At 44.2% G+C, this 27,027-nt stretch overlaps 1 protein-coding gene across 3 annotated transcripts in view; it reads right to left on the reverse strand.

Annotated features, from left to right (window-relative positions):
- SAMD11 (sterile alpha motif domain containing 11) overlaps nucleotides 1-27,027 on the reverse strand; it is a 1,263,018-nt gene that overhangs the window by 1,137,777 nt on the left and 98,214 nt on the right. The window lies entirely within an intron of this gene.

Raw genomic sequence — 27,027 nt, forward strand, 5'->3', positions numbered from 1 at the left:
TGCTTCTTTTATACCCCTGACGACCTGGTGTCAGGGAAGGGGCGACAGCAGCCGACGCAGGACCCAAGACTTTGGAATTCAGGCCAACTGAGGGTAACCTGCCAGCAGGATTACCCAAATGTAATGACTGCAACAGTGAAAGACTAAGAACATCTAGAGAAGGAGTCAAGCTTACAGTGCTTTGTAAAAGTATTAGAGGTCCAAATTGCTGCTTCTCGAATACTTCTGGAATCCAACCCTTTACAAAAAGCCATAGAGGAAGCCAAGGCCCAGGAAGAGTGGGCCTTGACCCTGCCTGTAATAGTTTTGTTGTGGTGAGTATGGACAACCATGTTGAAATAATCTGTTTTGAGAAGGCTATTCTTTTTTCTTTCCTTCACAAGAAATGAACAATTGACCCAAATATCTGAAAGATTTAGTTCTGTCAAGACAGTACCTTGGTTTTCTGTGGATGTCCAAGGTATGGAGTATCCTTTCTCCATCAGTTTTGGGTTCAGAAAAAAAAATGATAGGATGGATATCTTGGGATAACATTTCAAGCATAAAAGAAGGATTAGTTCTCATTCTGGCAGAGGTCACAGCAGTCAGTAAAAGTGTTTTCCATGCCAGCCAAGTTAACTGGTTCAAGTGGAGCAAGTGTTAGCTTCTCTAACACAAGATTAAGATCCCAAGGAGGGGCCATCAGTTTTCTTGGAGGCCTCTTATGCAAAACCTCTTTCAAAAACATTTTGACATGAGATTGCACTGAAAGAGAAAGATCCCTGGGAGGACATGCTAAAATGGATGATAAATTAACCTTGACAGAGGCATAAGAAAGGCTATAAGATAGTAACACAAATATTGTACAACCAGAGAAAAACTAGCCTTAAATGGGTGCTTGTTATGTTATTGGTACCAGCTAGAAAACCTTTCCCATTTGCTAATAAAAGATTTTCTAGAAGCAGGTTTCTTGTCTCTGTTGGTACCTGCTAAAGAGGTCCTATAAAGAAGTTAAAACCCTATCATCCAGTCAACTGAAGTTGATTGTTGTCAGGGTGTATCAAATAGCCCTGCTCTTGTGTGAGTAGATCCATTCTGTGAGGAAGCTTGTGGTAACTGCCCCTGGCCCCTGGGCCACAAAGGAGACACTACAATAATCTTTGGGGATTTCTTCTGAATTTTCAGAAGTACCCTGGATATTAGTGGAAAGTGTGGGAAAGCATACAGGAACATTCCTGGCAAGAAAAACAAACACATCTGTCTTCCAGGTCTTCCTGCATGGTATCCTGGAGCAGAATTTTATCAGCTGGTTGTTCAGATAGGACACTAAGATGCCTAATTGAGGAATTTTCCACAGACGTATCAAATCTTGGAAGACCCACTGATCTAGTTCCCATTCAGGAGGGTCTTCCCCTGTCCTGCTCAGCTTATCTGCCACACAATTTTGCTCTGAAAGAATGTAGGATACTTGTACAATGAGATTGTACTATGAATCTATATCCCAAGCTAAAGTGGCTGGCCTGCAATGGGGGTATGACCTGTTTCCTCCTTGATGGTTGATGTACCACAAGGCTGTGGTATTGTCTATAACAATTTGAAGAAGTCTTGGGCAACCAAAGATGATTCAGAGAGTTGAGTGCCTTGATAGGTTAATAGATTCATAGGTGTATACTAGGCTAACAACCACTAGGGTCCTAATTAGCCTAGCCGTGCAACCCAAATGTGACCCACAAATTTTACTTATATTGGGGATTATTTACTGTCTGCCTCTGTCCGTCAGAGACATATGTGTCAGATTAGGGTGAATTTCTGATTGTCAATCCACTGGTCCAAGTTACGCTTAAATACGGTTAGGGAGGACTCTGCTTTACATGGATGGAGAGTTTGTTCCAGAGAATCAGAATTCTCTAAGAAATGCATTTGTCTCTCCAACATGACCTATTTATGTTGCAAGCAAAATTTAGGTCTTTTGATCTAGTAGTTCTAGTGCTATTTGTTTTTTAGATGTGCAAAAAACTCATCAAAACAGGATCCAGGGATGCCTTGTATGCCAGACAAAGACCACCTCTCAGAAGTCTGTATGATACAGAGCAGAGAGGCAGGGCTTTGAGGAGATAAGCACAGGACATTATGTTTACCCCTTGTATTGTTTTATAAGAAACCTCTGTGGACATTCCCGTTGCTGCATGTATCATTTCAGGTTCAAACCAAAAGGAGTACTATACCCTATGATGGGTCTGATGAGGGATGAGTACATTGATATGATGACCTGACTGGACCTAGATGAAATACCCTTACTTATAAACTAAGCAGCATAGAACAATTTTCTTACTACAATGGATGCATGTTAGTCAAAGGCTAGGTTACTATCTACTTCATTTCCCAAATCCCGACTAGTGAATCAACTTTTAGTGGTATTTTATTGATGATGTAGTTATCCAGGGTGGCTATCTTCCCAAAAGGTACTATAATGCATTTCTTGATTTGACTTTTAAGCCATGACTTTGGCACCAAGTGTTCACCTGTGTTTGACCTTCCTGAAGGGAGCTCTTGTCTTGGGAGGATTCAGTGACTGCTCCCAGTTTACAATAATCTGCAAACTTAGTCAGCTAGAGGCCTTTGACATCAGCATTGACCTCCGAAAAGTAGATGCCAAAGAGAAGCAGGATCAACACACAACCCTGAGGCACTACACTGGTGTCAGGCCTGTTTGTGGAATCATCTCACTGTGAGCCACCTAGCTATCCAGTATATTATAAAGAGGTTTATGGTGTAAGTTTGTTGACAATGCCTGAGTGGGGTATGGCATCAAATGCTTTAGCCACATCTAGGTAGGTGGTATGCACTGGTTTCCCAATATCCATTTCCTTACTGACCTTTTCAAAGAAGCCCACCAAGTTCAGTACGTGTTACATTCTTTTGATAAGACCAAGCTGGGATGGATCCAGTGTCTGGAGGTCTCCGATGTCCTTGTTCATAACTTCCATGATCATTCTTTCCATGACTTTGCAAATAAAACAAGTCAGACTAATGGGTCTGCAGTTTCCAAGATCTCTTGAAGGTCCTCCTTTATGAAGGGGGATTACTATCACAGTACTCCATTCTCCTGGCACAAAGCCTGTTTTAAGACTACAGTTAAATAGTGTCTCTAACAATCCTGGTAAGTTATATTTTAGATTGTTAAGGGGGCATCCCAAAATGTTATCAGGGTCGACTGATGCCGTGTTCTTTAGTGAGCACAGCAAATACATGCTCCCTACTTATAGTTGGATGGGGTTATGTTTGAGGATATTTTTAGGGGATGGTTAAGGGTGAGAAAGGGGTAAATCTGGAAATGAATTTTCCCACTAAGAGGTTCACGACATAGCCAAGCTTGGTGAATGTGGCATCATTAACGACTACTTCAACAGTGTGTGTGCTGCCCTTGAGGTTTCTGACATAAGGACAAGGCCTTGTGCTCATCTTTCACTTGAGAGGTTTTCTTAACTTCAAAGTTGGCATTTTTTGGCCAAATTAGCCCTCTTAGTTGCCTGTTTATCTTGATGAGAGAGTTTTTATCTTTATGGGAATTACCATTCCTGATTTTTGTCATATTTTTTTCCTTTTGTTATATATTCTGTTTAATTTGGAATGCTACCAGACCAGTTTGTTTCTTGGAATACTTCTGGGCTTACTTCTGGTAGGTACAGCAGCCTCTACGCAACCATTAACATAGTTATATAGAGTTTCTGAGAGCAAATCCACATAGGCTGCTGTGTTCTCGGGGTTTGTCAGAACATGAAATTTTGACAGTCACTTAATAAAAGGTACTTTGCCTTGGAAAAGTTCCTAAAGTTTACTGGGTTTGCTGGGAATATTGACATGATTTTGATTTGGAAGAAAAGAGCCTTATAGATGGACTTCACTAGGGTGGACGAGACATTGGCAGAGTTCTCCCAGATTTGTGAGTATGAAGTCCAACATACTGGAATCTCTAGTGGATGTATTCAATATTTGGTCAAGGGTGATTGTATTTCTGAAGTTCAGGATTTTCTGTGCGTGTAGATGTGAGCCTGTGTAGGATTCATAGTTCATAGAGAGGTAACTGAACTCTCCCATGAGTAGGGTGTCAGTCTGGATGGTAAGTGTCTCTAGTAAGTCCAGGTATGCACTGTGAGCTTCTTGGGACATGGAAGGTGACCTACAGCTGGCTAGGATATGGTAGGTGATTTTGTCTTTGGTAATCTGCACATGGAGGAACTCCAGTATATCATCTTATTTGACCAACCCACAGGTAAACTTGTTACTGATGTATATTGAAACATCTCCAGCTTTAGCATTTGTCTGTGCAGCTACTGGTCTAAAACTGATGAATGCTCTGAAACCTTGCACTGACAGAACACTCTGCTACTTTAAACCATGTCTCAGAACTGCACAAGTGTTTATATTCTCGAGTGTGAGGAGGGCTTGGAAGAAGTATAGTATATTTTATTTTATTTAGGCTCCTGGCAGTAACACCTTAAGGTTCAGTTAAATTGATTTTGCTATTTTGGTAGGTTTCTCAATCTGGCTTTGCCTGAAAAAGGCACTATGGGGATAGAAAACATTTCAGCTAATATTTGAAAGCCTAGAGAGGACAGGTGCAGACCATCCTTGGCAAAGCAATGTGGTCTTTTAACCATGTCCTTCCAAGCTGACAAATATTGGATCACCTCAGAATGACACTAGAAATATAGCCAACTCTTAAAATCAACCATCTTTTACTCATCGGTAATGGTAATATGCTGCTCAGCGCTAGGCTCATACCACACTGAAACACAGTCTGAGAGCTCCATAATGTCTCTCTTTATATAGTCCAGGAAGGTACATCTCAGGTCATTTATACCTACATGGACTATGTTGGGAGGGTGGTCTAAGGGTTAAGGTGTTTGCCTTACAAACGCAAGGTGCAGGGTTGTGTCTCACAAGGGATAATTGGCTAGGCTTAAAATGGCTCGCAAGGGCAGTTAGCTTAGTACTAATCTATGAACCTCTGAACCTATGATGGAATCATACTGGTACCTGTAGTGTAATGACTTGAGTGCGTGCATGATCTGCTGGATCCTGGCTCCAAATAAGCAACTAACCATTATCTTCTCCTTGTTCATCCTGGTTAAAGGGACATCGGTATGTCTTATAATGGAGTCCCCTATGATGAGAGTCCTGGGAATTGTGTTTGCTCGCCTTAGGGGCTTAGTGTTTGAGGCTGCACTGAGAGATGGCAAGCATATGTATATGCTTGCATCTGACATTGGTGTCTCACACACCTTACATTTTTATCTCTTCAGAAGCTGCTCCACAAGCAAAGTCTGAGGCATCTGTGGTGGCTAACTGCTTTACAACAGGTTCATAGGTTCATAGGTTGGTACTAGGCTATCAGCCCTAGGGCCTATACAAGCCTAGCCATAACAATTCCCTGGCTATTTCTTCCCACATTATTTACTTTCCTGGACCCCTGTCTAGCAGGGCGACTGACGTGATCCCTGGGGTGAATTTCCTTTCTTCCATCCAATCATCAAGGTTCCTCTTGAAGAGGTCCAAAGAGGCACTCTGCTTGACATGTATGGGCAATCTATTCCAGAGTCTGGAGAGTCTCTGGGTCAGGAACCTATCCCTCCAGCATGTTTTGTTTATTGTGATGACAAGGTTTAGATCCCTGGGCGTGTAGCTCTGAGGGATTGGGATTTCTTTAAGTGTAGCATGTCCAACAGCTCTGGGTTTGACATGGCCTTGTATGTTAAGCAGAGATCGCCTCTGAGTAGATGATATCGACAGAGTATAGCTGGAGTTTTAAGGCTGGCAGTGTAGGGCATCTGCTTTAGGCCTGTGATTCTTTTAGTGAGGTATTTCTGAGGCTTTTCCAGTAGTTGCAGATGTCTTGAGAGGTACATACCAAATGGGGCGTTGTATTCTATAATGGGTCTAACGAGGGATGAGTACAGTGGGACAATGACCTCCTTTTTTCTGGATGAAAAGCCCTTCGTGATGAGGTGTGCCACATAGAAGGATTTCCTGACTGTTGTGGTGATGTGGTTATCGAAGGTGAGACCACTGTCCACCTGTGTCCCTAAGTCTCTTATCACACTTTCTGTGTTTAGTGTACTGCCACCTATATGGTAATTCATGGATACATGTTTTTTCCCAAATGGGATAACAATACATTTCTTGGCATTGAGCTTGAGCCCATGGCTCTGGCACCAATAATCTGTTTCTGTAAGGCCCTTTTGTAGAGTATCCACATCATTTGGGGATTCAATAATGGCTCCCAGTTTGCAGTCATCTGCAAACTTTGTTAGCCAGAGTCCCTTAGTGTTGACCTGTACTTCAGAGAAGTAGATGCCAAACAAGAGCCCAGGACTGAACCCTGAGGTACTCCACTTGTCACTTGTCTGGAGCTGGATTTGGAGTCGGCTACTTTTACAGTGTGGGTTCTATCAGTAAGCCATTTAGCAACCCATTGGGTGACATAGAGATTAATGCCCAACTTAGTAAGTTTATCTATGATTCCAGAGTGGGGGATGGTGTCAAAGGCCTTGGCAAGGTCTAGATAGGCTGTGTGGACCACCTTACCCTTGTCCATGGCTCTGGAGACTGATTCAAAGAAGTCAATCAGGTTCAGGAGACAAGATCGGCCCTTCACAAACCCAAACTGGGTGGGGTCCAGTGTTTGAAGGTTGCCAATGTCTTTGTTTATAAGTTCCATGATAATACGCTCCATGGCCTTGCAGATAAGGCTTGTCAGACTGATGGGATGGTAGTTTCCGGGATCCAAGGTGGATCCCCCCTTGTGGATTGGAATAACTGTAGCTCTGCGCCACTCAGTGGGCACGAAACCTGAGGTGTGGCTATGATTAAACATGACACTTAGGTGAGGTGCCAGTTCATATTGTAGTTCATGTAGTACACAGCCCGGGATGTCATCTGGTCCCATGGATGCTGTATTCTTGGCTTTAGAGAGTGCGTTTTGTACCTGTGTGGCCGTTATTACTGGAATTTGGCAATCTTCCGGTATTGAGATGGGCCATTTAGGGGGTGAGAGGGGGGTGAAGGGGAGACCAGGATTTGAGGATATCTGTTTTCTCCACCAAGTGACTTATTTTCTGACAAACCCTGGTACTGGGATTTGAAAAGACCAAGGATGTTGGTGCTGGGACCAAAGAGACTTCAGGTACCACTGTATCTCTGTCATGTGGAGTCTTGCCAGGGGTATCATGAATATCATAAAAGCCATGAGACCCAAAATCATGAGGTATTCCCTCACAGTAAGGAAGAAGTAACAGGTTGTGAAGTGACATCATTTTGAATTTGGGAACTATCACAAACAGCGTAGAAAAGAAAAATCTGGAATTGGTCTCCAAGCATTTTCTTTCTTTGGCACTAAGACCATCCTTGAATAAAATCCCTTTCTCACCTGGGAAGGGGGATCCGGTTCTATCACTTCCCGGGAAAGCAAGTGATGAAGAAAGTACAGTTGTGTAGACTTACCATAAAAGTAGATGTTCGAGTGTATTCACTGTTGCAGTCATCACACTTGGGTTATCTGCCTGCAGGTAGCCCTTAGTCGGCCCGAATTCCAGAGACTTAGTATTTCTGCGTTGGTTGCTATCACTACAGGACTGACGTCAGGTCATCAGGGGTGTGAAAACAAGCAGCCGATGCCATTACATCAGTTTTTCTTGCCCCAAATGTCAGGAGCCCCCAAGTAGGGAGCTGAGTTATAATGGAAAAAACACCACCAGTATAAAGTAAATACCAATAGCCCTGTAAGGAGGAGTAATAGAGATAGAGAAGGAGAGAGAGAGAGAGACAAGGTGGCTGGAAGGTGGGAAACCAGGACTACAACAGTGAATGCACTCGAACATCTACATTTATGGTAAGTGTACACAACTGTACTATGTTCTTTGTGTTTCACTGTTGCAGCTATCACTCTTGGGTTGATTCCCAAAGCTGAAGAATGGGTGGAGGCAGTCAAGAAGAGTTGGGGCTGGCTAGTATGCTCGGCAGGACTGCTGTTTCAAAACCCGCCCTGGCTTTGGAAAAGACAGGCAGGTGGTAATGCTTGGTGAAGGTATGAACAGAACTCCAAGTAGCAACTTCCAGAATGTCCCTGTCAGGGACTCCCCTGAGGAATGCTGTAGAGGTTGAAGTTGCCCTAGTGGAATGCATTCTGACCCCCAGATGGGGTGGTTTCCCATGGTGTTTGTATCAGAAATGGATACAGTGTGCTATCCATTTGGAGATGGTTTGTTTTGAAATGGCCTTGCCCTCTGCCCCTGGTGCAAAGCTGACTAGTAACTGGCCACATTTTCTGAAGGGGTTAGTCCTATCAAGGTAGAATCTAAGCTGTCTGTGAATGGCTACAGAGTGCAGGATCCTTTCCCCTTTGTTTTGAGGATTAGGGAAAAAAGTTGGTAAATGGATAGATTGGTTGAGAGCCACAATGGACACCACTTTAGGCATAAAAGAAGGGTTAGTCCTGAGGGAGACCCTATCAGCATGACAGATAATGAAGAGTTCCACAGCCATAAGTGCTTGCAGCTCAGACACTCTTCTAGGTGAAGTGATGGCCAAAAGCAAGGCTGTTTTCCAGGAGAGAAATTTTAACTCTGCTGATGCTGCAGGCTCAAAGGGAGTTAGTGCGAGCTTTTCTAGCACAAAGTTAAGGTCCCAAGCAGGGGTGAGGGCTCTCCTTGGTGGCCTTAAGTTGTTAGCCCCTCTCAGTAACTGTTTGATGAGAGGGTGAGTGAAGATAGGTGGTTCAGTGCTGTAATGAGCCGAGATGGCAGAGGCATGGATCTTAATGGAGGAGAAGGATAGGCCTCTGCTAGGTAATCCAGGATTAGAGGTAAGGAGGGCAGTGCTGTGTCCACTCCTTTAGAATGAATCCAGGAACAATACCTTTTCCACTTAACAGCATAGGATTTTCTTGTACTGGGTCTTCCGGCTTCAAGAATAACATCCAACACCTGCTTGCTTAGGCTGGCCACTGAAGGAGAATTCAAGGAATAAGCCAGGCTGCAAGTTTCAGTGTTTGCAGTTGCGTATGCAAGATCTGTCCTTCCTGCTGAATGAGGAGGGTTGGGATCTGGGGTAGGTGCCATGGTGGCATCGGCGACAGATTGCGCAGCAGTGGGTACCAGTGATGGCGTGGCCAGTGTAGGGCAATCAGGATTGCTCTTGGTCTCTCCTATCTTATCTTGAGTAATACTCTTGAAAGAAGAGGCAGAGAAGGAAATGCACAGATTGAGAGGTTTACCCACTGGAAGGATAGGGCATCCACTTTCCAGGCCCTGCTGTGAGGTGTCCTGGTGTAGAAATGCTGAGCTAGTAATTGTAGGGGGAAGCAAATAAGTCCACCGTTGGGGTCCCCATTTCTGGCTTAAAAGACTGAAGGTGTTGTGGTTTAATTGCCACTCGAGTGGGTCTAGGAGATTTCTGCTTAAGTCGTCTGCTAGAGAGTTTTGTTTGCCTGGCAGGAAAGGAGCTTGCAGATGAATATGCACGGCCAAGGCCGTGTTCCACAGGGTCATGGCTAGCTTGCAGAGTGGGTAAGAGTGGCTTCCCCCCTGCTTGCTGATGTACCACATCACTGTGGTGCTGTTGGTTTTTATTAGCAGGGGTCCTGGTGCGAGTAGGGATCTGTAAGCTGTCAGAGCATGCTGAACAGCTACCATCTCTTTTTGGTTGATGTGCAGATGAATCTGGCTTGGGTTCCAGTGGCCCTGAATGCACCTGCCATCCAGATGAGCCCCCCAGGCATAGTCTGATGCGTCTGTGGTTAGGGTCTGGGTGGCATGGGGTTGTGTAAAGGGAAGTCCCTTGTTGTGGTTGCATGCTGCTGCCCACCAAAGAAACTCTGTCCTTAGACAAGGTATGATAGGTATGATGGTTTCCAGGTCCTGTGAATGTTGGCACCAAAGATTTTTAAGTACCACTGACGTTTCCTCATATGCAGTCTGGCATATGGAATTAGCAGAATGGAAGAGGCCATGAACCCTAGAGCCTGCAGGATTTTCCTTGCAGACAGCTGGGTTCTGGTGGTCATTTGAGCGAAGTAGGTTGTTAGATAGGCTTGTTTTTCTGGAGTAAAGAATGCCATCTGGGATGCTGTATCCAAGCTTACTCTCAGGAATACAATCTTTTGGCTCGGGATTAGTTTTGATTTCTTTTCGTTGATAGTGTACCCCAGGGAGGTTAGAAGGTCCTTTACAAATGTCAGGTGCTGCAAAAGCTTTTCCTGACTGTCCGCCTGACTCAGACAATCATTCATGTACGGGTATATTTGAATCTTTCTCTGTCTGCAAAAGGCAATGGCTGGAGCCAGGCATTTTGTGAATACTCTGGGAGCAGTGGATAAGCCACAGGGAAGTGCAGAGAACTGATAATGCATAGAGCCTGCCCTGAAATATAGATATTTCCTGCATGAGTCCCTGATAGGGATGTGCAGATAGGCTTCCTTTAGGTCTAGGGTGGATAACCAGGCATCTTTGGACAGCATAGGGAGAAGCTGCTGAAGGGTGAGCATTTTGAATTTTGGTACCACCAGGAAGGTGTTTAGAATGGAAGAGATTGGGCGCCATGTGACCTCTTTTCTGGGTACCAGGAAAAGTCTGGAATAAACCCTTGACCTATCTGTTCTGCAGGAACAGGCTGAATTGCCCTTACAAAGAGCAGGGATAGAACTTGGTCTTGTGCCTCTGCCCACTGGTTTGGTGGAAGGTCTGGGAACCCTTTTGGGGTTGGTAGCATGTGGAAATAAAATTTGTACCCCTGGGAAACTATTTTGAGGACCCATCAGTCTTTGGTGATGGAGGTCCAGTTTTTTGCATGGTGGGCAAATTTTCCTACTAGGGGCACAAGCAATTGGGCAGAGGTGAGGAGAGGAGTACAGAAGTCACTGTGAATTCTTTCCATAAGGGGGTGGCTTAGCACTCTCTGTTTTAGAAGTGGAGGTACTCCATTGCTTAGATCTCTGCATACCCTGAGATTGTAGTCTGGGGGGGTGTGTTTCCCCTGGGTCTAGTTTGAGATGGCCTTGAGGGGGATGGAAAGGACCAATGCTTCGATGGGCAATGCATATAGGCTGCACTTGTAAAAAATCTTTGACTGTCTGCATAGACTTAGCCTTTTCTTCCATCTTTTTCAGAACCTCTTCTGCTTTGGTGCCAAACAGATTGTCCTTGTTCAAAGGAGCGTCCAGTAATTTAGATTTGACATGGTCTGGCAAGGTCTGCTCCTTAAGTCAAGCATGCCTTCTAAGTACAGAACCCATGACTGCTGCACTGCAAGATGCTTCTAGGTCGTCAAACCCACATTGCAGGGTATGTTTGCTGATTTGGCCTGCCGAATGCATAAGCTCCTGTAATTCTTTATTTTCTGCACAGTCAGGAAAAGTAGATAATTTTTACTTAATAAGTTCCATAGTACGTTGCTGGTATTTCAGCATGTGGAACTGACAATTCAATGCTCTAATGGCGAGAGTTGCAGAGGTGTATACTTCCTTACCCCGTCTGTCTAAAGCTCTGGAATCCCTGTCCAAAGGGATGGGATTCTTAGCTGTAGTTGATTTTATTCCTTTAGGCCCTTGGGAGATGACCTCTGGGTCAGCAGTAGGATTTTTGAAAAGAAATTTATGAGAATCAGGGACTCTGTAGTACCTGTCTGGTTTCCTTGGAGCAGGGGGTAAAGTGTCAGGAGTTAGACTGGATTCCATAAAGACATCATCCACAACATCCAAAACAGGATGGATAGCTAAGGGTCTGTGCTGTGGTAAGTCTAAAAATTCCCTGAGTCTCTTATTTGACTGAGGATAATGCTGGCATTCCTAGTGGAAATGTTCTCTCAAAGTATGTAGGGTTTCAACAAAAGAAAAATCCTCTGGAGGGGAAGCAGAAGGAATGGATTCCTCTGCATCTGAACCCTCATAGGCAGACAAAGGCATGTCTTCATAGTCTGAAACCTCAGAGTCACCGGACTCTTGGTCAGACAAAGCTGTTGGGGACAGGTCTCTTTTTGTTTTAGCAGTGGAAGGCTGGCTTCCCCTAATGAGCATGATCAGGTCTTCTGCCACTTTAAGCATTTGTGTTTGTGGCAAAGAAGCAGGCGTTTGAGTTTGAGTCTTCATTTTTTTAGGCATAGCTCATACTCTTGGCCTTAGAAACTCGGTAGTTTTAGAAAGAACTGAAGACATGAAGGAAGTTGTCGGTTTGGGTCAAATATTGGTAATGTGAAGAACTTCCTCAGAAGCCGATGCCTGCACAGTGGCTCGGGACCCATCCAAGGTAGAGACATCCACAGGTTCCGTAGTCAAAAAAGAGTCTTGTGGTATACCGGACTCTAGACGGGTCTCGGTAGCTGCCTGTGAATCCACTGAAGTGGGCATCAGGGGCTGCAAAAGCATCTCACTGAGTACCGGTGAACTGGCGACTAGCTTAACGGAAGAGTCATTGACGGTTTTGTACCTGTGCGGTCTGTTTCTGACTTTATCCTTATGTTTTTTCAGAAGATCAGTAGTCGGATGGCTTACCGAAGCCATTTTCAGAATACAGAGACTGAGAATGAAAGTATTTAGCTACAATAAGGGCCCAATGATGAATAGTTCGTGCGGTGAACAAAGCACAAAACCAACATCGAGGTACGTTGTGGTCTGTGCCTAAAGAGCTGACGCAGTAAGAATGGAAATCTCGGTGTGGTATTTGCTTTCCACAGGCAAGACAATTGTTAACTTTTTCGGACATCGGTTAGAGCAAGAACAAAGGATCCCCAACGTGGTACTTAGCTTTAGAAGACTTCAGGATGATTCAATCTCGGAAACAAAAACTCAGGCAGCAGCTGACAGGCAGTCATGCGAACTACTTTGATGTAATGGCATTGGCTACCTGTTTTTATACCCCTGACGACCTGATGATAGTCCTGAAGTGACAGCAACCGACACAGAAATACTAAGTCTCTGGTATTCGGGCCGACTGAGGGCTACCTGCAGGCAGATAACCCAAGTTTGATGACTGCAACAGTGAAACACGAAGAACAACAGATCAAATAATAGATTCTAGTCTGGAGGATGAGGAATTACCCAGGAAAGGAGGAAGTTCCTCCCACTGCCATCTGTAACCTTGATGAATGATCTTCGGAGCCCATTTGTTTGAAACTATCTGTTGCCAAACAGAAAAGTGGAGATTCAGACTTTCAGGAAGACAAAAGGAGTACCAGGGTGGGGGTGGGGGTGGAGGTGGAGGGCAAAGTCTCTTAAATAGTCATTCTGACTTACTGGACTGTCCTTGGTTTTGGAAATTTTCAAAATTCTTCTTAGAACCCCCCCCCCCCCCGTCATCTTTTCTTAAACATCTGTTTAACTGCATTTTATTGAGACTTTATTTTGCTTCTTACCAGCACTGGATGCAAAGAGAATCACTTGGAAAATTCTGAAAAACAGGGCTGAAAATCTTGAAGATTCCCTGTATCAGTGTATCCCTTTTATCAGACTTTTTGATCACCACTGCAGCACGGGGCCAAAAACTAAATCTATAATCAAAGGAGAATTTAAAATCTCATTTTAACATTATCTTGGAAGTTCTGTGAACACAAAGTACAGTTTTGTACCTACCATAAATGTAGATGTTCGAGTGCTAATACAGCTGCAGTAATCACAGATGGGTTTTCTGCCATCAGGCGGGTCCTAGGTCGGCCGAATTCCAAAGTCTAGGTCCGGTGTCGGTTGTTGTCGCTTTCTTTCCTGACGTCAGTGCGGCAGGGGTATATAAGACACAGCCGACACCATATTCTTCAGTCTTTCTTGCCCCAGATGTCAGGTGCCCCCAGAAGGAAGGCAATACATAAATTATATATGTATATAGTCAAGCAATGCAATATAATCAAAAATCAGTAGTTGCAAGCAAATACACCATAGAAGGATAACCCAATCAGGTTGTAGGAGGAGGTGTTAGCCACTAGGCCTTTACCAAGAGGGGAAGGAGGGAGGGAAACCTGTACTGCAGCTGTATTAGCACTCGAACATCTACATTTATGGTAGGTACAAAACTGTACTATGTTCATCGTGCATACAGATGGGTAGAATCCCAAAGCTACGCACAGGGTGGTAGGCACTAGGTGGAACTGGGAGCAGCCAGAATGCCCTGCAACACAGCAGTGGCAAAGCCTGCTCTAGTTTTGGAATATAAAGGCAGGTGGTAGTGTTTTGTGAAGGTATGCACAGAACTCCAAGTGGCTGCCTCCAAAATATCTTTGATAGGGATTCCTCTGAGGAAGGCTGTAGAGGTAGCTGTGGCCCTTGTGGAGTGGGATCTGATGCCTGTAGGAACAGGTTTGCCATGAAAGGAGTAACAAAACCGTATGCAATGGCCTATCCATTTTGAAACTGTCTGTTTGGAAAGTGGCTTCCCTTGAGCTCCTACAGCATAGGACACAAAAAGTTGTTCTGATTTCCTGAAGGGCTGTGTTCTGTCCAAATAGTAACGTAGCTGTCTATGGATGTCTAAGGAATGTAGCAGCCTTTCCCCTTTGTTTTGAGGATTGGGGTGAAAGGTAGGTAAGTGTATGGCCTGATTTAAAGCTACCCTGGATACTACCTTAGGCATAAATGACGGTTTGGTTCGTAGGGAAACCCTGTCCTGATGGAAGATGAGAAAGGGCTGCACAGCCATGAGGGCTTGTAGTTCCGAAACCCTACGAGCTGAGGTAATGGCCAGAAGGAAAGCTGTTTTCCAGGACAAATATTGCAAATCTGTTGAGGCAGCTGGTTCAAAGGGAGGTAATGTTAATTTTTCTAGAATGTAGTTAAGATCTCAGGCTGATATTGCTTGTTTCCTTGGAGGTCTTATATTCTTAGCTCCTCTGAGGAACTGTCTTAAAAGTGGGTGAGGGAATAAGGGTGGATCAGTGTTGTATTCTGCAGAAATGGCTGAGGCATGAATTTTGATGGAGGAGAATGAAAGTCCACTGTTCAACAGCTCAGCTAGATACTGTAATATCTGAGGCAAATTCAGTTTTCTAGGATCCTGGCCTTTTTCTCATTCCAAGCAAAAGCGTTTCCATTTCTTGGAGTAAGCCTTTCTAGTAGATGGCCTTCTGGCCTCCAAAATGACATCCTGCACCTCTTTGGAGAGTAGGGTCTGTTGTGGTTTTAAGGAATTTTCCATGCAGCCAGATTTAGAGTTTTCAGCTGACTGTGAAGAGTTTTGTAGCTGTGCTGAGTCAGTAGAAGAGGCATTAGAGGTAGGGTCCAGGGATGAGTATGTGTTAGGCTCCTCAGGAGTGGGTACCAGTGTTGCCTTGGCCAGTCTGGAGCAATCAGTATCATCTTCGGTCTATCTGCTCTTGCTTTCAAGAGCACCTTGGACAGAAGAGGCTAAGGTGGGAAAGCGTAAACTGTCCATGCTGTCCAACTGAAAGAAAGGGCGTCCACTCTCCAGGCCTTTGGATGAAAGGTCCTTGAACAGAACTTTTTCAATTGATGATTCCTGTGGGAGGCGAAGAGATCTATGTCTGGTCTTCCCCACGCCTGGATTATCTTTGTAAACACTTGAGGATGCAACTTCCATTCGTGTGGATCTGTCATATTTCTGCTTAGATTGTCTGCCAGCGTGTTTTCCAATCCTGGCAAGTACTGTGCTTGAAGATCGATTTGCCATTCCAGAGCCAAGTTCCAAAGTGGCATGGCTAGCCTGCACAGTGGGTATGAATGTGTTCCACCTTGTTTGTTTATGTACCACATTACTGTGGTGTTGTCTGTTCTTATCAATAATTGCCCTGGATGCAGGAGGTCCTTGAAAATTGTAATTGCATTTATCACTGCTAGCATTTCTTTTTGATTGATGTGAAGGTGCTTTTCCTTTTGGGACCATTTGCCCTGAATGCACCTGTCTGTCATGTGCGCCCCCCAGGCGTAGTCTGAGGCGTCTGTTGTGATGACTTGATTTGCTTGAGGCTTGAAGAATGGGAGACCTGTGTTTGTTTGGCATGCTTGGGACCACCATAGAAATTCCTTTTGCAAACATGGAATTATTGGTATTATTGTTTCCAAACTGTGGCTGTGTTGAGACCATAGGTTTTTTAGGTACCATTGAAGTTTCCTCATATGCAACTTTGCACATGGGATTAGAAGAATGCAAGATGCCATGAAGCCCAGAGCCTGCAGGATTTTCCTTGCAGTAAGCCTGGTACAATTTGCTAGTATTTTGAAGTAATGAGATAGTTGCCCTTGTTTTTCTGGCGTAAGATAGGCCATCTGGGTGTTTGTGTCCAAGTTGGCACCCAGGAAAGTTATTTTCTGAGATGGTGTTAGCCTGGATTTTTCCTTGTTGACTGTGTATCCCAGAGAATTCAATAACCATGTTACATAAGCCAGATGTTCCAGAAGTATGTGCTTGTTGTCCGCTTGGATCAGGCAGTCGTCCAAATAAGGGTAAATTTGTATCCCTTGAAGTCTGCAGTAGGCAAATACTGATGCCAGGCATTTCGTGAATACTCTGGGCGCAGTAGATAAGCCAAAGGGCAATGCAGCGAATTGATAGTGGATTGAACCTGCAAGAAATCTGAGGTATCTTCTGCAGCTTTGTCTGATTGGGACATGCAGGTATGCCTCCTTGAGGTCCAATGTTACCAGCCAAAACTCCTTGCCCAGCATGGGAAGAAGCTGCTGTAATGTGAGCATCTTGAATTTTGGTACGAGTAGAAATGTGTTTAGGATGGATAAGTCCAAAATGGGTCTCCAGTCGGTTCCTTTCCTTGGTACCAGAAAAAGTATGGAATAAAAACCTTGACCTTGTTCGTGAGTAGGTACCTCTTGAATAGCTTTCATGGCCATAAGCTTTGAAATTTGTATTTGAGCCTCTGCCCTTTGATTGTGTGGCAGGTTCGGCATGCCTCTCATTTTTGGAAGAGTGTGAAAATGAAATCTGTAGCCTCTGTTTATAATGTCCAGGATCCATTTGTCTGTTGTGATAATATGCCAATTTCTTGTAAAAAATGCCAGCTTTCCTCCCAAGGGTGCTGCCAGCTGAGACTTGCTTGGCATGAAAAGGGGGAAGTCATTGGGTTTGTTTCCTGTATTGCTGTGCACTGTCTTCGCCACCTCTTGGTGCTGGAGTTTGCCATTGTCTGCCTCTATATGATCCTTGAGATTGTCCTCTGCCCCTTGTGCACCTGTATCTACCTCTTTGGGGCTTGTCCGTGGCTGGAAAGGACCAGTTCTTTGAAGGCCAATTTCTGCTAAAACGTGGTGGTTGAACCTGTAGAAAAGCTTTGACAGTTTGCATAGATTTAGCTTTTTCTTCCATTTTCTATAGTATCTCCTCAGCATTAGTACCAAATAGTACATCCTTTTGTAAAGGAGCATCTAGTAACTTAGCTTTAACATGGCCAGTCAAGGTTTGTTCCCTAAGCCAGGCATGTCTACGAATGACTGATCCTGTCACAGCAGCTCTACTTGAGGCCTCTAGGGCATCATAGCCACATTGTAAGGTGTGTTTACCCACTTGTTCTGCACTATGCATCATATCCTGCAACTCCTTTAAATCTGGTTGTTCAGGTTGAGACATTTTATTTCTTAGTTGTGATAACAGAAACTGCTGATATTTAAGCATATGGAACTGACAATTTAAGGCCCTCATGGCTAGGGTGGCGAGGTACATACCTTTTTCCCCACCTTTCTAAGGATCTAGACTCTGTTTCGGAAGGTAGTGGATTCTTAGCAGTAGAGGCCTTCATTCCCTTGGGGCCTTGAGAAATGGTTTCAGGGTCAGCATTATGGCTTTTGTAAAGAAATTGGTGAGAGTTAGGAACTCTGTAGTTCCTATCAGGCTTGACTGGGGCAGGAGGCAGGGAATCCGGATTTAGGCAAGCCTCCGAGTAAACATCATCAAGTATGTCCAAGACAGGAGGTATCGCCAGAGGTCTGTGCTGAGGTAGCAAAAGAAATTCCCTAAGTCTTTTCTTGGAATCAGAAAAGTCTTGGCCTTCCCAATGGAAGTTTTCCCTCAAGGTGTGCAAGGTTTCCCCAAAAGAAAAATCCTCTGGGGGAGATACAGAAGGAATGGACTGCTCAGCATCCGAATCTTCAAAAGGGGAGTATGAGTGTTCCTCTTCATCAGAATGTTCTGAAAAAATGGAATCCTGGTCAGAAGAGGGAGAAGCTTCCTCCACTCTGGGTCTCTTGTCCGGAGGGGGCTGGGAACCCCTGATAAGAGTAATTAAATCCTCAGCCATTTTTAGCATCTGCTTTTTAGGCATGGGTCCTGGAGATGGGCCCTGTGCAACAGGCCTCTTGGGATGCATGGCTGATTTGGACTTAGAAAAGGCCTTAATGGAGAAGGAAGATGAGGGTCTAAAGACACCGTGGGTGGAAGTGGACCTATCCACATTAGGAGGCTCAACACTCACAGTAGCTTCGGTGGTTGTAGTCTGGGTATGGGCCGAGGTACCTGCGGTCTCGGTTACAGAGGACACCACCAAAGAAGTGTCGTCGGTAGTCAGGGGCTGCGTAGATGCCTCGCTGAGAACCGGACCACGTGTAGCCGGTTTTGGCGTGGTGTCGGTGGAGACCGCGGGCCTCGCGTGTCGGTCTTTGTCCTTGCATTTTTTGGGCAAAACGGTAGTCGGAGTATCCGACGACATTTTATAATCAAAGGCTTTACCAAAAAAGTGCTGGGCGAACTCCGCCCGACGCTTAATAGTGCGTTTATTGAAAGTAGCGCAAAAGCGACAGGCCGAGACGTCGTGGTCTGGGCCTAAACAAGGTATGCAGAGGGAATGGAAATCCTTATGCGATATTTGCTTCCCACAAGAAATACAATTGTTAACTTTGTCTGACATCGGTCTGAGGCAAGAAAAGTTTCCCTAACGGGGTACTTAGCTTTAAAGAAGACTTTGGTTTCCAATTATTCGTAATTTCAGGAGCTGGCCGACCGGCACTTGCGAACTGCTTCTGCTTCGGGCACCGCGCGGCAAAAAAGACTGAAGAATATGGCGTCAGCTGTGTCTTATATAACCCTGCCGCACTGACGTCAGGAAAGAAAGCGACAACAACCGACGCCGGACCTAGACTTTGGAATACGGCCGACCTCGGACCCGCCTGACGGCAGAAAACCCATCTGTGATTACTGCAGCTGTATGCACGATGAACATCCATGCATACCTCCTCAAAACAGTATCAGTGGCCATACTATCAATAGAGTCATAGACACACTGTATTCAATAAGTAGTGATTTGAACAGTAGAAGTAATTAAATTACTTAAAGCAGATTTTAACTCACACAAAGAAACTGCAGACAAAACGTTCCTCAAACAAAATTCTGAAAATTAAAGTCGCAGAAGCATTCGCTTTTGTCCCATAATTATCAATAATCTTCCCATTCTTATCAAAAATATTAGGACTGGAATTAACCAACTGTTTAGCAGCAGAAAGATTAAGTAAAGCTATAGCTGCTGGATCAGGGCTGGGAATAGTACATAAAAGCTTAAAAAAGACTGAAATATTTACACATCCTATCTGCCTTTTTAGGGGCAGATAGCTCATTGTCAAGAAAACTGCAGGAAATAACACACACATCCTCCAAGGCAGACAAAACTGGAGGAATGGGTGCAGATTCTGGAAATTTCTTCTGTAAAAACTCATAGTAGTTTCTAAGGGACTGAGAAATTGCAGTGTTCTCCCACTAAAAACATTGGCACATTCTTAAAGTCCTAGAGTAATGGTTTGGCATAATGGCTAAGATGCTTACTTCTGGACACACTTTGGGACGCATGGCTAGGCTTAAAAAGCCCCCCCCCCCCGGTTATTAGCCTAGTAATCACCAATGAACCTATAAAAGAGAAACTGAGCTCTTCTCTGAGTCTGAATCAGAAATATGTGGAGTAAACACTATATCTGTCCCCTCGATTTCCTGTCTAGATTCAGAAGCTTGAATCTCTTCAGGAAAGGAAGCACTCTCCTTTTTACAAGAAACTACCTTACCAGAAGGATCAATAGTCTGAATTAAAACCTGAGACAGACCCAGTAAACTACTCCTGTCTAATGAAGTTTGAGGAGGAGTAGATATATGCTTAATTTTCTGCTTCTTTTTGACAGGAAAATGGTGCCAACAGTATTGTTGGTGGCAGCAGTAGCTTCCCTAGGGATGGGCACAACATTCTGACAAAATAGGGAAGCCTTCCCTGTTATGTCTGCCAACCAGAGTGTCTCTCTCTCTCTCTCTCTCTCTCTCGCCTGCCACGGAAGGCCCAACAGCTGCAGAGGATGTGGCTAACCCCCGGTCCACAGTGGCTGTAGGATTTGGGGTAACAGAGGAGTGGTCTGTGGTACAACTGGCAACAGCAGAGTCACCAATATGCAGCTGAACCTGCTGTGGTTGCAAAACCTGTTTGCTTAACTTTTCCTTTTTTGGGCTGGAAGAAAGACTGACTATGGCACTGACAGTTTGTTCCATGGTCAAGCCAAAAATGGTGCCTCTTTCCTAGGGAAAACAAGCTGCAAATGTCTGTAAAAAATAAGTCTTTACAAGTCAATTTTTCTCCAGACAAACACAGTTAAAAGCACATTAAATCACTATGCTCGTCCCACAAAGTACAATTTCTCCAGAGAAAAAAATGTATTTTACTTACTTTAAACAACTTTTAAATGGAGAGGAAAAAACAGTACAGTCTCCTGACAGCCAGTTAAAACACAAACTCCCAACTGTAAAACAACTTTCCTGAAGATAAAAGAATAAATAATAAGGAGAATTATTAAATGGAAGTTTTTTCCCCCAAAGGGAACTTATCTGTGCAGCAAAGGAACATCACAAGCCAACTGCTAATCCTACAGTGCCCTCAGAGGGGTATATTATTCGGCGGCAGTAAAGCCGTGAAGGGCTTGGCTTCCAAACTTGTTATTTAGTCAGCTCAGCTAGAGATGCCTGATAGTTTGGGTGTGTGGAAGGTGCCCTGAAGCTTTAGAAGTTGGTCAGTTGCTATATTTTTGGGAGGAAATAACCCATATAACTAAGGCTACTACATCTGTGATTAAAATGACATACATCTCTAATAACTAGCATTACTGACCGACTATGAACCATAGTGAGTTTTAAGAAAATGATTTATCAGAAAAAGAAGGCGTGAGTAAAGGCCTGGCAGATAGTACAGAGAATTAAGGCTCTAAGGTCTTAGTGAGCTGGTCCCTACAGTCAAAAGAGTACAGAGTTTGATTCTACCTCCATTTGCCTACCATGTGACTTTGAGCAAGTACTTAACCAGACTTTGTTCCTAGGTTCCCCCTTTACTTGGTTTAAAAAATAGAAATACAAAAACATGCAGCGTACATCTGAGGCTAAATACTTATAAGCAGTTTACGAACAATAACAGCAGAGCCAGATCGTGGTTAAATGGGGCCCTAGGCACAGTAATGGACCAGACCTATCCACCCCCTGAAGCCATACCAGTATCCAACTACTTGGCTGTGTCTCTCCCCAGTTACCATAAAACACTGGTGAAACCTATCGGTCTGCATACTATTTTTTTCTTTATTTTTTCAATGATCACAGAGATTCCTATTTAATTTAAAACTTTTATTACACATTTTAGAGCAAAAACACTGACATCCACTTGATGAGCAAAACACCCTCACAGTGAAAACAGACTGCATGAACAACAGTAAACTTCTCTTCCTTTGAAACTCACATTTATTGAAGATGCATCTGACAGTTCATTAAACTACAACAGAGGTGCAGGGATTCACAGTCAAACAGCATACAGCGAACCACTAATTAGGGGCTATCTGAAGGGTGCAGGAATTCAAAAGTCAATTGCGTAAATAATTGCCAAGCAGCTTGAGACAACCTACTAGACATTAGTGTCTCTTTCAGGGGCAGCACAGTAGCACTGTCTGGTGAAATGACTTTTTCAGACTCACACTACACAAATGAAGACTGAGGGAATGAAAAGCACTACAGCAAACAGCTCATTAACAACTCATAGCCTTAACTCATATGCCCTAAGTACCAGACAAACTATTCTAGCCCAACACAGTGCAAAACACCCTTGTGCCTGCAAAAAGAAAATTATATTAAAATACATCCACAGGTTCATAGGTAGGTACTCGGCTATCAGCCCTGGAGCCTATATAAACCTATCCAAAAAAGTTCCCTGGGTTTCGCCACCCAAGAAAGTTATTTTCCTGTGCCCCTGTCTAGCAGAGCCACAAAAGTGATACCCAGGGTGAATTTCCTATTTCCCATCCAGTTGTCGAGATTTTTCTTAAAGAGGGCTAATGAGGAGCTTTGCCTGACATAAATGGGTAGTCTGTTCCAGAGCATGGAAAGTCTTTGGGACAGGAATCTATCCTCCAGCATGTTCTGTTTATTGTGGTGGCAATGTTTAGGTCTCTGTAGCATGTGGCTTGGAGACATTGGAGTTTCTTTAAGTGTAGCATGTCCAACAGATCTGGGTTTGACATGGCTTTGTATGTTAGGCAGAGGTCACCTCTGAGTAGGCGATAAGTGACGGAGTAGAGGTGGAGTTTTTTGAGACGGTCTGTGTATGGTATCTGGTTGAGGCCGGTAATCCTCTTAGTGAGGTATTTCTGTGGCCTTTCTAGTTCCTGTAGATATCTTGTGAGGTACATGCAAAACGGGGCATTGAACTCTACAATGGGTCTGATGAGGGATGAGTAGAGAGGAACAATGACCTCTTTTTTTCTGGAGGTGAACCCCTTTGTGATAAGGTGTGCCACGTAGAAGGATTTCCTGACTACTGTGGTGATGTGATTATTAAAGGAGAGACTACTGTCCACCTGTGTCCCAAGGTCTCTTATCACACTTTTGGTGTTTAGTAGGCTACCGCCTATGTGATAGTTCATGGTGCAGTGTTTTTCCGAAAGGGGATGAAAATGCACTTCTTGGCATTGAGCTTGAGGCCATGACTTTGACACCAAGCATTAGTCTCAGTGAAGCCCCTTTGCAGAATGTCCACATCATTAGGCGATTCTATTATGGTACCTAGTTTGCAGTCATCTGTGAACTTTATTAACCAAAGACCTGCTGTAAGAGCCTGGACTTCTGAGAAGTAGATACCAAACAGGAGAGACCCAGGACTGAGCTACTCCACTTGTCACTGGTCTGAAATTGGATTTGGAGTTGGCTACTTTCACTCTGTGAGTTCTGTCAGTGAGCCAGTTGGCCATCCATCTTGTGACATAAAGATTTATGCCCAGTCTAGTGAGTTTATCTATAATTCTAGAGTGGGGGATGGTGTTGAAAGCCTTGGCGAGGTCAAGATAGGCTGTGTGCACAATCTTACCCTCGTCCACGGCTCTGGTGACTGCTTCAAAGAAGTCAATCCGGTTTAGGAGATATGACCTACCTTTGACAAACCCAAACTGAGTGGGGTCCAGAGTTTGGAGGTTACCTATGTCCTTGTTTATAAGCTCCAAGATGATACATTCCATGGCTTTGCAGACCAGGGTCGTCAGGCTAATGGGGTGGTAGTTCCTGGGGTCTGTGGTGGCACCCCCTTTGTGGAGTTGGATAACCATCGCTGTGCACCATTCAGTAGGCACAAAGTTGAAGTGAGCCTATGACTGAACATGGTACTTAGGTGGGGTGCCAGTTCATTCTGTAGTTCATGCAGAACGCAGACTGGGATGTTGTCAGGTCCCATGGATGCTGTGTTCTTGGCTTTGGAGAGTGCATTCTTTACTTGTGCAGCCGTGATTTGCATTCTTCCAGTATAGTGTTGGGCCCTTTGGGGGGTGAAGTTTGCACTGAACCTGTCTGCCAGGATGTTGGCAATATCAGTTGGTTCTGTATATCTAGTGCCATTGCGCTGTAGCTGAGAGCAGATCTGAGTGTCGCCATTGACATTCTTGACATAGCTGTAGAATGCTTTGTGGTTGTCTTTAGAATCAGTGGTGATTTTATTTTCGTAACTAGCTTTGGAGGATTTTATGAGGGATCTTAGCTTCTTACTGAGGCTGACCAGGGCATTCCTGCAATCAGGGAATTTTACTCTTGTTTGCAACAGCTTCTTCCTTCTGTTGTAGAGTTTGTTTATGGCAGGGGACCACCAGATTGGCTTCCTTTTTTTGGAGGATAGCATCTTGGTTCTGTTGGGGATAGCACGATCTATGCACTCGTGTATGTGCTTATACAGTGCATTTTGTACAGGATTCAGCAGTCGTACCTCTATTTTCCATCTGTATGGGTGTCATGAAGCTTGCCACTTCTGTCTTAAGAAGCATGAAGTTGGCTTTGGAAAAGTTTTTTACTGTGGTTTCCTTAATGGGGGGTGGGGGCGGGATATTGATCTCTAGAACTTGACGTCTGGCGTGAAACTTCGGTTGCCCATATTAGTAATGTCCAGGTGCAGGATATTCCTGCCCCTGGTGGAGGCATGGACAAGCTGATCCAGGGCATTGGAATTTATGAATTCCAGAAAGTGTTGGGCAGATGAGTTAGTACTTGAGTAGTTTTCCCAGTTGATGGTGGGGTAGTTGAAATCGCCCATTATTAGGCTATTGGGCTGTACCTCAATATTACCCAGTATATCAAGAAACGTGGAGTGGGAATCTTGGGGCATGGTGGGGGATCTGTAACAAGCTGCAACCTGGATAGCAGTCTTGCCCAGTGTTAGTTTCACTTGGATAATTTTGGATGCATTATGTTGAGCAACTAGCCTGGAGGTGTGTATATTCTTATTGAATATGGATACGCTTCCTTCTTTAGTGTTTCGGTCCAGGTTAGGTGGCCGAAAAGTGTGGTATGAGTTACAGCCTGGTAATGTAGGGGTACTCTCTGGAGCCTTGAACCAGGTCTCCGTCACTGCACAGATGTCAATGTTCTCCATTTTAAGGAGTGCCTCAAGTGAGTGCATTTTGAGCTTTAGGCTTCTAGCATTGAGTAGCATTACCCTCAAATTTTGCTTGCTTATATCTGCTAGAGTGGTGAGCTTGTTATTTGAACCTTGCCTAAAAAAGGCACTACAGGGGTGGCAAGAGCCTTAGCCAGTATCCGGAATCCCGGGGCGACAGGTGAAGGCCATCTCTGGCAAACCATCGTGGTATGTTGATCATGTCATCCCAGGCAGACAGTCACTGGATCCCCTTAGAATGACACCAGAAGCTTAGACAATTGCTGAAGTCAATCTTTTGCCCTTGTATTGTGGTATCATTCTGAGTGATGGCAGGATGCTACTCAGGGCTAGGGTCATACCTGCCTGGGCTACATGATCCGAGAGCTCCTCCATGTCTCTTTTCATGTAACCCAAGGAGATATGTCTCAGGCCATTCACACCAACATGGACAATGATGGAGTCATAGTTGTACTTGTTGTGGAGTGACCTGAGTGCTTGCATTATGTGGCGGATCCTGGCATCCAACAGACAGCTGACAGTACCTTTCTCCTTGTTTAGCCTGGTGAGTGGGACATCAATGTGCCTGACTACAGAGACACCTTCGACTAGTGTGTTGGGTACGTTGTTTTGCCTTATGGACTGAGGTTGAGTGGCACACTGATTTTGTGGGATATGTGTCATTTGGGTAGTGTTGGTGGTGGTGGTTGCTTGTGTTTAGGTTGTAGTGTTGGGTGGTAGGAGGAGAGGGTATTCAGTGTACATGAGGCAATTGCTATATTGCCTCATGATGCCTAGTTTCATCAGGTGGACAGGGGAAAATACTGAGAGCTGCCCCTTAGACATGCCTGGATAGGTGCTTATTAATTTAAGAACTAAAAACTGTTTTCCTCCTAAAAAGTGAGGAACGTTGAGTGCTGCAGTGATTTGTAGATTATTTAATGCTTGCAATGAGTTTTGAACAAGTGCTGAGCACAAAGAAACAGTTTTGAGTGCTAAAACTAGAAAACTGGCTAGTTCTAAGGGAAAATTAGAAGAGAAGACTTTCTGGCACTGGGAATAGTTTAACCTAAGTTAAACGGCGCTGCGTGATGCACATAATCATGCAGACACAAGTTTTTAAACAGAAAGATGAAAGGGATAGATATAACCCAAAATGCCCAGTAAAACTACAGATTCTGAGCTGAAACCACTCCTCCAGCGACAGATAAGCTGCTCAAAGCTCAACACTCTCACTGATGAATAGAGAAGCTTCCTTCTATCTTATTAAGGTCTGGGCAACACAGAAAAGTACAGTTGTGTACATTTACCATAAATGTAGATGTTCGAGTGCATTCACTGTTTTAGTCATTACATTTGGGAAATCTGCTGGCAGGTTGCCCTCATTCGGCCTGAATAACAAAGTCATGGGTCCTGCCTCGGTTGCTGTCTCCTCTTCCATGACGTCAGGTTGTCAGGGGTATAAAACATGCAGCCAACGCCATTTTATTCAGTTTTTCTTGCCCCAGATGTCAGGTGCCCCCCAAATGGGGAGCCAAAAAAAAAAAAAAAATATATATATATATATATATATATATATATATAAATAAACAGAAATATATATAAATGCACTTTTAGCAATATAAACTTTACCTTCATCTAAAAGCAAATACACCACAAAGGCTTTAGTGTATAGTGAAGGAAAGAAAAGGTATAGCAAGGGGGATGGTGGGTGGGTAACCCGGACTGCAACAGTGAATACACTCGAACATCTACATTTACGGTAAGTGTACACAACTGTACTATGTTCTTCGTGTTTCACTGTTGCAGTCATTACATTTGGGTAGAATCCCAAAGCTATGGATGGGAGGATGGAACTAAACAGCATTAGGAGCGGCTTTAAGGCCCTGCAGAACTGCAGTGGCAAAGCCTGCCCTGGATTTGGAGAAGAGAGGCAAATGATAATGCTTTGTGAAGGTATGAACAGAGCTCCAAGTAGCAGCTTCTAGAATGTCTTTGGTTGGAACCCCTCTAAGAAAAGCTGCTGAAGTAGAGGCAGCCCTGGTGGAATGTGATCTGATCCCCTTGGGCAAAGGTTTACCATGTTGCAAGTAGCAGAAACAAATGCAGTAGCTTATCCACTTAGAAATAGTCTGCTTTGATATAGCCTTCCCCTCTGATCCTGCAGCAAATGTTACCAGTAGTTGCTCAGACTTT

Source organism: Protopterus annectens, chromosome 2.part1, assembly GCF_019279795.1.
Source record: "Protopterus annectens isolate FY-2018-M chromosome 2.part1, PAN1.0, whole genome shotgun sequence".
NCBI classification, from domain to species: domain Eukaryota; kingdom Metazoa; phylum Chordata; order Ceratodontiformes; family Protopteridae; genus Protopterus; species Protopterus annectens.